Below are 6409 nucleotides of genomic sequence, written 5' to 3' on the forward strand. Positions count from 1 at the left end.
GTGGCCTCATTTTGCGAAAATTGACTCTTTTGTGTTGTGACAGGACGCTCTTCCCGGAGATGTGATATATCGCTACATGGAATGGTGGATTAAGTGCTTATCGACGTCATGTGCTCCAGTAAAAAGTGAGAATGACGGTCCCGTCGCCGAACATTCGCACGGACTTTACTGTACTTGTCACTGACTGAGTGACTGATAGAGCACGATGCGGTGTCACGCATTCTCGAAACGCGCGTAGTACCTAGTCCACTCGGGAGCGAAGAAATTGCCTTCCGTTATTTTTCGCATGCCTGCCCCGTCGTTTAACTTGAGTGCGCACGCCGCGGCGCCGCGCCGGTTTTATTTTACTATCGCCGAAATAAATCGTTTATCCTCGTTGCATACTGATACACATTGTATATTCATCATTTACCCATCAAAAGGATTCCTCGTATAATAATCGCGAGCACTACAATCCGGTTTTTCAGGAAAGCATACCTCTTGCTTTTAATTCGCATTTTTAGCGACAAAATTTTGACGTTATTAAATTATTATTAAATTAATATTAAATTATTTAATATATTAAATATATATTATTAAAATAATGCATATATTATTTCATTATTATCTATAACTAAATATATGTAAATCATAATATAATTATAATTTTTTTACTCTCTGGAACTACAGGAACTTTCCTATAACGAATTTAAACTTAATAATAATAATAATAATAATTTATTGCATAAAGATAGACTTTGAAGATAAATAAATATAAAGAGCATGAATGGAGATAACTTACTATTGCTGCAAACTTTAATATGAGTAAATCTTTTATCTACCTCTCCTATACTTATTAAAGTACATTTTAATAAGTATACATTTAACATATTTAAATTAAATTTAATTTAAATAAAAAACGGACTATGTATATGTATTTTGCCAGACTAACGCTCTTCTCGTAATATACAAATTTAAATCGCAGTTCGTCCAACATGCATATAAACTTGACTCGTCCAGTGAAACGTCCACGGTGTTAAATTAATTTTTACGAAACGGCAACGCGAAAAAAGTCGATCGATGCAATTCTCGTCGTCATTCTCAACGTCTTCGTCCTCCTTGTTCGTTGTCATCCGCGATTCGCCGGCGTTCGTTATGGTCCGTGACGTTAGGAAGGCATGCTGCACGCGCTGTTACATCAGCGCCGACGTAACAGCGCCGGCGAGGCGCTAACAATTACGTCGTTAATCGTGAACTTGCACGTGAGCGCGAGCGAAAGGCTCCGCGCCGATCGGAAGTTCCGACGAGTGTGGAGCGTGGAAGGCCGAGGCAAGCGAATTCTGCGTGAGAGTGCGCGCTGCGCTCGCGGCTCGCGGAAAAGAACGCGCGGGGAACGTCGCAAAAAACTGCCTCGCTCGCGCGCCGCTGGCCTCGCCGCCGCTGCTGGCACTTGGCAGTGCCTGGCTTTTTCTCGCAGTCTCTCTCGGAGAGTCACGGTAAGATTCATTCGCCGCCGCGAATTCGACAGGAGCGCGCGAGCCGCGCGTTGACCGTGATGGATCCCGGGAGCGATGCTTCTAACGACCGAAACCGCGAAACGCAAAACAGCGCCAGTCCGTTAACTTAAATGATGTTCCGTGATAGTTCTTTCAATATTTCAGTACACAAGTCTGATACTGTTACTAATTAGGTAATTCTATCGCATCACGTTGCAACTATCACGCACTCATTAACAAGATTAAAAGGCTATCTCGTATCTGAAAATGGCTTTACAATTGTTGTTTACCAAGTTGAAATTATATTTCGTTGTGTTTTGCCATCGAGATTCGAAATTACCCTTTAATTTTATTAAAAAGAGTGTATTTAAATATCAGTAAGAAAGTCTTTAGCTCACTGTAATATTATTTTTCATTAATTAATTATTTATTTATATAAGCAAATAATTCTTTTGCGCTATACGCTGAACAAAGCGTTTAATTTATTCATATCGCTATGTGTTATATCTATCCAAGTTGATGTCAAGTTTCGTACGTGCCTATCAACTATTAGATTAATCAGTGTAAAAGCGTACAGCGGTTTCAACTGTATGTACGAAACACAACAACCGTTTTCGATACCACAATTTGCAGCGTAAATAAATACGTTTATTGATCACTCCACTTTCTGCATTTTGTGCTGCGCACGTTTACTCGCGTACGTAAACAATTCATTTCCTTTCGCGTAGCCACCGAAAAATAACGGGTGAATAACGGATATTAATGGTGAACTTTCCAAAACAAATTTTCACCATTTTAAGTTTGTATCTTCTAAAGAAAATCTCCTTTAATTTACCTATTCTTCACAAGACCGCGATAATTCAGCGGCGAGTTGAATTCAATTTTCACGTTCATGAAATACCATTACGGTACTTCTTTTCGATCGTTAAAATAAGTGCAGAGCTATTTTATTTTCAGATAAGCTTGAGACCGGGCAATTTGACAAAATATCTTGAAGGCCGCGCATTAAGCTTTCATTATACAATTGTAAACTCAGAGGAAGTCTGAGGTTATCGTAATTTAAAATGTATGTAGAACATTTAAAAAAATTAGGCTAATTAAAAATGTACAACTTGGTTGAATCATCGATATATTCGTTTGCGAGATATTTGGCATTTCAATAAATAACAATATTTACGAAATTAATATCACATTTAATATTAATATTTGATAAATATCAATGCCAATACCAGTTACAATATTAATATTTAATATTGTTTAAAAATCAATTTCCTCGTGGAATTAAAAAAAAGAATTTAAAAAAGTTTACAATAAATAGTTGAATTTAAAATCAAAATGACCCCTCGAGCTAACTCATTCTCGCGTAACATCGTTCATGTATATGTACAGGTGCTCCATGTTCTGAAATATTCTCAGGCGTAAATTTTAAATATTCATTATATATTATGGTTTATTCTGATTTTTCAATAAACGCCCAAAAATTACATATATTTTTTATGTCTATTTGTAGATATTATCTTTCATTAAAAATTTGAATCTCTCCAATCAAATGTCATATAATGTTACTAATAATAATAATAAATCACTGTTTATTTTCTCATTAAATTTATTGTAATCGTATTTATATAAAGAAAGTGAGAAACGTATTATCGGCTATCGCTTGGCAATCGCAAACGAATTAACGATATGTAATAAATTCGACACTTAAAAAGGTTTAAATAATGAAAAAATAGAATGAAGCCTGCAGATAGCTATTTTTTTCCAGTGCATCCTCATAACAAAGAGATACGGTCTATCTGCGGGAGACGTCGCGGTGCGCGGATCGCGATATTGTTTCTCGTCTCACCTCTCTTCTCCTTCATTAGGCCGCTGGAGCGAGGAGGTAAAACGAAAGCGGGGTACGGCCGCGTGGCGGCGGTTAGCCAGCGTATCATTAATTATCCCGATAGCTTCGGCGCTGCGCGCGCGTTATTATCAATTAAGGCAGCCCTCGGACGCGGCAATTTCCTTCGCGCCGCCTGTTACAGAGCGCGGCGATCGCGATACGAGCCACGGCTATTTTGTTCGCCACGGCTCGGCCGTTCGCGAAAAGAAATTAGACAGGATGAAGGGCGATCGCCCGATAATCGCGTCCGCACGCGAGCGGATTAAGCCCCGTAGGGACGTTATCGAGGTATCGACAAATGTGTCGGTGTATCCGGATATTTTATTTACGAGCGCTCGGACGTTTTATTGCGTTCTTCGAATCATTTTCGAAAATTACGCACAAAAGTAAAGTTTAAACTGATGGTAATAACTTTGTGCAGATCAGTAATTTTTATAATTATAAATAAAAATTAAAAGTTGTGGAAAAGGGCGCGTAAGATTCTATCTTGAGAGAAATAGATTCGCGAAATATTTATTCAATCTTGGATTATACTTGGACGCTTAAACAATCCCCTAATTGTTAATACAGTTATTTGTTACTTTGTATGGGAAAATATAGAGGCATTTCTCTTAAAGCAACGTTTCTGCTCGTGCGCTACTTTTTCTCCAGCTACCAACATTTTCTCAAATTGTTAAATTAATGTCATAACGGGGAAATGCTATGCCTTTGGCTGGTTCGTTTATTCCTAACGTTAAATAAGAGCAAGGCGGTCGGTTACAAACCGCCGATTAGCGTTCGTCGAAGACACCCAGCAGTACACGTGTGTAATTGCGGCAGCGCGATATAATTTTCTCTAAAGGAAATTTGCATCCTAGACTGCACAATTGCACACGAGTGCGTGCAAAATTACGAGGGAAGGCGGGTCGTAAGCATTGCGCAATAATGACGCTCTGAGTAAATGAGCGTAAGAAAAACACAGTAGTATGCTAATTACCTATCGGTTATATTATCCGCGCGGTCCGCACAGGGCAGAGGGAATCTCGCTCGTTGTCTGAAATTCTTTTTCCGCGCCGCGTCATCGCGCGGTACGATAATTCCATTATTAGCATCGTCGTTAATTGAGATAACGCCGCAGCATGTAGAGACGCACCCGCGTTAATAAATGGCTCGCTCTTGCGTGTAACGCACATGTTAATGTGCAGGTTTCCGCTAATTCCGCGACGCTTCCGCGGAAATCCTCCGTAGATTCAATTATTAATATAAATGCGTTAATCCTAAAACCCTCTAATTAACGTTAACGTCTATCTCGATAATCGCTTTCGAGCGGGGCAATAGCGAAATTATGCGCTCGTAATCACGTCCGAGATTAATCGTCCGAAATTCACATCCGCTTTCATGTGCGCGGCCCTCGACTTTGGCCGCCGGAGATGTCATTTATTTTCATCTGATATTCCCGTTCGTGGATCAGGAGGTATGAAAGACGCAAAAAGCATCTTTGCGAACTGCACGGGAATTAGGATCCTCATTTGCTGAGTTTTTTTTATATTTAGAGTAAGCTAGAGTAAGTTTGCTAGAAATAGCTTAAATTAAAAATCCAGAAAAGTCCATGATTATTTATCACATAAAAAAATATGTCAGATACAGAAATGGTCGTTAACTGAAGGCAAAATTAGCAGACGGATTCGAGAAGTGTACAAAAAATGCCGTATGTATCTTCATGTCTTCGTAATTTGTTTCACTTCAACGGAGAATTTACACTTATTCTTACCATTTGCTTCCGATTTCAGTTTACTTTTCCTCTTCATCGTACAGCAAAATTTTAAAGCGTTCTCATTACCTACTGCAAAATTTTTTATCTCCTCTCTCTCTCTCTCTCTCTCACTCACACACACATACACACACATTATATTCCTCTTTACCTTATTATTTCCGATTAATATTAATAATGATTAAATAATGAATTAATATTAATAATATTATAATAATGATATTAATAATGATAACTCTAATAAAATAAAAATAGAGTTAAAATGATTGCAAATGTGCTTTAGAAAATTAATAATGATAATTTATATAGTTAATAATGATAATAATGATAACTCATAAAGATAATAATGATAATTTGTAGAGTTAATAATGATCATTTGGACGCAGTTCTGCAATGCGGAACCAACTCCAAAACCTTACTTTTCCGCTAGAGCAAGTTTCACGAAACATCAGAAATAACATTCTGCGCCAAAGTTATCTCAAATATATATAATGACCGTACTATAATCCTCAAATACAATTCCATGTTTTACATGCGTTTTTCTATATAGGTCTACATAGATACTACGGGCCTTTACGATCACTTTGCAATACAGAACTAAAAATCACGAAAGTGGCGCTTGGTTCTTTATAGCATAACTGCATCCATTTATTCGCTGCTATTATTCATTTCCTGTTATATACAGCACGTAATAATGTTATCATTATTACTACCGTATAAATATAGAGTCGAAGAAAATTTATTCGTAGTTTTTGTAGTACTACTGTACGCTGTACGGCTTAAATGCAACGTATGATTTATGGAACTGCTATAATACGAGATTCCCCGTGAATTCCATGTGTTGCGCTTCGTCCCTAGTTCCTGGAAATGTTCCGGCTACTACTATTATATCATTACTGAACGGGTTCGCTCAGCCATCGAAGGGCGATGATAAAAGTCGACATTTCACGCTTCGCCGAGTTACCGCTGATTTCCGGAGGACAGCGCTCCTTCTTGAGAGAGCTTCCGTCCACCGGATGGTAGCCTGCTGGCAGCAGGATCGGTGGACCAAGTTTCGGAATGTGCATTGCTCGTGAAAATATATCGCTACTCTGAAACAGGATCACAATGTCAGCAACATCGTCGTTTTTTTTTATTCTTCGGAATAAAAAACGTCATATACAAATTATCTAAAAATCTTTCATCTAAAAAAGTAATGTCTGTACTGAATACCAAGGGTAATATTAAATTTTCAGAAGCCATGCGCACAATTTGAAATATATATGTAAGTTTTTCTTCATCCCTTATCCAGGCAATCTA

This window comes from Temnothorax nylanderi, unplaced genomic scaffold (assembly GCF_030848795.1).
Source record: "Temnothorax nylanderi isolate EJ_2023f unplaced genomic scaffold, tnyl_v1.0 TNYL_tig0010_pilon, whole genome shotgun sequence".
Classification (NCBI taxonomy): domain Eukaryota; kingdom Metazoa; phylum Arthropoda; class Insecta; order Hymenoptera; family Formicidae; genus Temnothorax; species Temnothorax nylanderi.